The sequence below is a fragment of the Nematolebias whitei genome, chromosome 17, assembly GCF_014905685.2.
Source record: "Nematolebias whitei isolate Nwh7 chromosome 17, NemWhi1, whole genome shotgun sequence".
NCBI classification, from domain to species: Eukaryota; Metazoa; Chordata; class Actinopteri; order Cyprinodontiformes; family Rivulidae; genus Nematolebias; species Nematolebias whitei.
Genome location: NC_056514.1, coordinates 12,323,750 through 12,328,149, shown reverse-complemented (window position 1 = coordinate 12,328,149; position 4,400 = coordinate 12,323,750).

Sequence of the window (4,400 nt, the reverse complement as noted above, 5' to 3'; positions counted from 1 at the left end):
AGAGAAAATTCAAACCATCCTTCCTTCTACTATCTTTAGTCCCCTATCAAATGAGGCAACTTTAAAAATTTGCGGGTGTCCCTGTTGGAGGACCCCTGGAGTTCCGGGCTTGGGGGCCGCTGTGTGTCTGTGGTTCCGGTCTTCATGGTGTTACCTTCGTGTCCTGTAGGGATGGGTCTGTGGGTCCCCACATCCACTATTGAACATTTTTATGGAGAACCCTTATAGTGACAAGCATGCTCACACAGGTGTTTAGATTCAGGTGTTTATCAGATACACACTCAGTTGGGTTGTGGTGGCCATCAAATATATCTTGTATTACCATGTACTGTATAAAATACTTTCTAATTATGTTACAAGTATCATTATGTATGTTGTTTTTTTGTTGTGGTGGTTTCTCGGTTTTGTCTTGTCTTTTTTTTTTCCACAGGTCTAGAGGCAGACTTCAATGATGTTGATTTGTGTTCTCTTTATACCTCTCTCTCTCCTCTATTCCTATCGCCTTCTTTATCTTTTAACACTTCTCTCGCTTTTCTGCTTTGTTATCTTCTTTGTTTTTCATCCCCATGTCCATTACATCTGAAACAAGCCCATAGCAAATTCTAATAAAATTTAATTATCATATCAAGTGGAGCATTAAGGCCAGTCATAATGCTCTGCTTGTGAAAGTAAATCTGTTGGGCATCACTTTGACACTCAGACAATAATTCTAAGTGTCACAATGCCGGACAGGACAAGGAAAAAAAATCACTAGAGCCTGATTTATGTTTGGACAGTTTTTGTCCTGTTGAGCTCTCTGAATTGTCAAAAATAATAACCTCATCCAAACCATCCACATGTCTGCTAGATCCTATCCCAACCAGACTGTTTAAAGAGGTATTTCCCCTAATTAATGTCCACATTTTGGATCTACTTAATTTGTCTTTAATGGATGGTTATGTACCACAGCGCTTCAAGGTTGCTGTAATTAAACCTTTACTTAACCTTCGCGAGATCCCGCACGCACTTATGATGTGAACGGGTCAGTTGTAACCCATCTTAAATCAGCCAAAAAATGCCCTCAAAACAGTGTTTTTTTAAGAAGTATTAGAACACATCTCTAAAATAAATTTGTCTTATTATTTTGTTATTTTAATATTATTAACCATAGTAACATTTATAGTGTTAAGGGTAAGTTTTGACCCATGTATATTTACGTCAAAAAAAGGAAGAAACGTTTCTTTTCAAACATTGAACTTTAATACCAATATAAAATAAAAAGCAGAACAAGTAATAATACAAAATACAGATTCAGAAAGACAAGAAAAAATCAAAATGAAATAAATACTCTTCTAGTTACAAACATGCTCTTTCTAGTTTCTTTCTGTCTTTCATGCATGCGTATGAACTTGCGTATGAACTTGCGTTGTGTTCAGATGCATGTGTTGCAAAAAGTGGCAGTTTTCGTATGTTCTTTGCATATGTATTTTCTGCAGTCAAGGCACAATGTGTTTGTTTTCCGGTCTTTATTGCTTGGGCACACCAGACACCTCTTTTGTTTTGAAGCAGGTGGAGTTGTGGGTGTGGTCGATGTTGAAGCTCGGCTGCCTGAAGGGCGTGTTGTCACTGATGCACTTTGTGCAGCTGATGATGTGGTTGGAGTGGTGCTCCGGAGCTGTCTGACAACGTTCGCAGTGGCTGGGTCTCGGGGTATCCGTTCCCTTCTCTCAATGTATGGCTTGATCAACAAATTTCCTAGCTCCTGAAGGAACAATCTCCGCTTGTGTTTTTTTTTGGCGTTCCACCCCAAGTCAATCTGGGTCTACAAGACAAATGCATTGTATGCAGACACATCTAGGATGTTGTAAAATACAACCATTGGCCATCTCCTGGTCATTCGCTGGCAAGTGTAGGTGGCAGTCAGCTTGTCCAGGGTGTCCACTCCTCCTTTGTTTTTATTGTAGTCCAGGATGATTTCAGGCTTTTTGTCACTTCTTGTTGACACAGCTGCATCTTTGTGAAGAGTGGACATAAGTACCACACTCCGGTTCTTTTTGGGACAGTATGAAACAACACTGGTAGTTTCTGTAAAAGCAAATTTTGAAGACAGTGGAGCCCTGTCTTTCACCTGCAAAATTTCAAGGGGCAGCTCAGGTTTGTTTTTTCTTATTGTGCCCACCATGGTAAGTTTCCTCTTGAGAAGTTCTTGTCCAAGATCATAGCTGGTGAAGAAATTGTCACACGTGATATTGTGACCCCGCAGTCCAGTAGTCATATCAAGGATTACCCGTTTTCCTTGATTCTTCTCAGGGATGCCAGCTGCAAGTTTGCCTGTGTAAATCTGTAGATTCCAGGCATAGCTGGTTTTCGCATCACAGGCTGCCCAGATTTTTATGCCATATTTGCCTGGCTTACTGGGCATGTATTGCCGGAAGGGGCATTTTCCACGGAAAGGGAGAAGACGCTCATCCACTGTCACCTCTGGTCCTGGGTTGAACATCAGTGGAAGGAGCTTCACCCATCTATCCCAGACGTCTTTGATGGGAGCAAGCTTGTCAGACCGTGCTCTAGTATCTCTGTTGTCAAATCTGAGGACTCTTGAGATCATTTGAAAGGTCTGAAGTGACATTGTTGCGCGGAAAATACTCCTGCCTGTGGACACATCCCAGAGACTAGTAAGGGCCTCATTGCTGGATCTGTACACGCCAGCGAGAAGAAGAACACCAATAAAATCATCCAGGCACTCCTCATCAATGTCCTTCCAAGTGTCACCGTGAACTTTTTTCCCTTCGAGGTTTGTCATAGCAATGATGACTTTCTTTAGTGACAATGGCATAAACAAATCAAAGCATGTCTTGATGTCACTTACTCGTGTCACAGCAAACCTTGTAATCCCAGGGGTCATCTTCATAACATTTTTAGCAGCTTCCCTGCCATGTGAAACAGGAGGAATCGCACTCCAAGTGATGTTACCCTTTTTGGATTTATAGGTTTCAGTTACAGGAGCAGCTTCAGCACCTGTGCCCTCCTCATCCGACGAGTCTGTGTACTCTGATTCATATTCAATAGCATCGTCCTCCTCAGAAACTGGCTCATCTGTGTCACTAGGTGTGTCCTCTGCATCATTTTCAGCAAGGATGTGATCTAGAGCTTCTTGTACTGTGAATCTTCTCTTCATTTTGGTATGCAGCCAAGCTCTAGGTAAAATGGAGTGTCTGTTTCTACATGTCTCTACATGCCCATGTAGAGACACACCCAGGTGGGTGTGTCTATCTAGGTCTGCCTATCAAGATGGGCATGGCTATCCAGGTAGGCTTATCTCTACATGGGCATGCCTCAACATGTCTCTGCATCTACAGCTGGATGAACTTTTTCAGTTTTTGGAAGCAGAGTATGAGGGACTTATCAATAAAAGTAGTACGGATAAATGGGGATGTTTTGGTCAGTGAAGTAGACAAACAGGTAAAAACAGAAGGCCCTAACATATGTATGACAAAGTTAGTGAGGTCACAGTGTGTTTATGATTTCAGTTTTGACACTGATTATTGGTTGATAGTCTTATACCATAACTGGGTCACAAATGACCCCAGCGCGGCAAGTGCGTGTTGTTCTATAAAAAATAAAAATTAAATTTAGTGAAAAAAAAATATATTTTTTAATTTAAATAAAGGTTCCAGACAAAGTCAAAAAGCCTTGATGCAAAAAAAAAATATTTAAAAGACAGTATCATGATTTAAAATTTAAAATGGGTCACTACGGACCCTAACATAGTAGGAAGGTTAAGAAGTCTGATCTTGATTCAGAAATTCTGGCCAACTATAGACCTATATCTAATCTAACTTTCATCTGAAAAATTCTAGAGAAAATAGTTGCAGGTCAGTTGCGTGAACATCTACAAAGAAATAATCTGTTTGAAGAGTTTCAGTCAGGGTTTAGAGCTTATCATAGCACAGAAACAGCACTAGTAAAAGTCACTAATGATATTCTCATGGCCTCAGACAATGGACTTGTGTCTATACTGGTCCTGTTAGACCTCAGCGCTGCATTTGATACAGTTGATCACAATATTTTACTACAGAGGCTGGAATATGATGTTGGAATTACAGGAACAGCTCTAAAATGGTTTAAATCATATCTATCTGATAGATTCCAGTTTGTAAATGTAAATAATAAATCTTCTTCATACACCAAAGTTAGTCATGGACTTCCTCAGGGCTCAGTGCTTGGGTCAGTACTCTTTACTTTATATATGCTTCCAATAGGTAAAGTTATTAAACAGCATGGGATAAATTTTCATTGGTATGCTGATGACACACAATTATATTTGTCCATTAAACCCAATGAATCCGATCAGCTACTTAGACTACAAGCATGTGTTGTGGAATAATATTTTGTTCCTTTTTGAATCTGACTCCCAATTC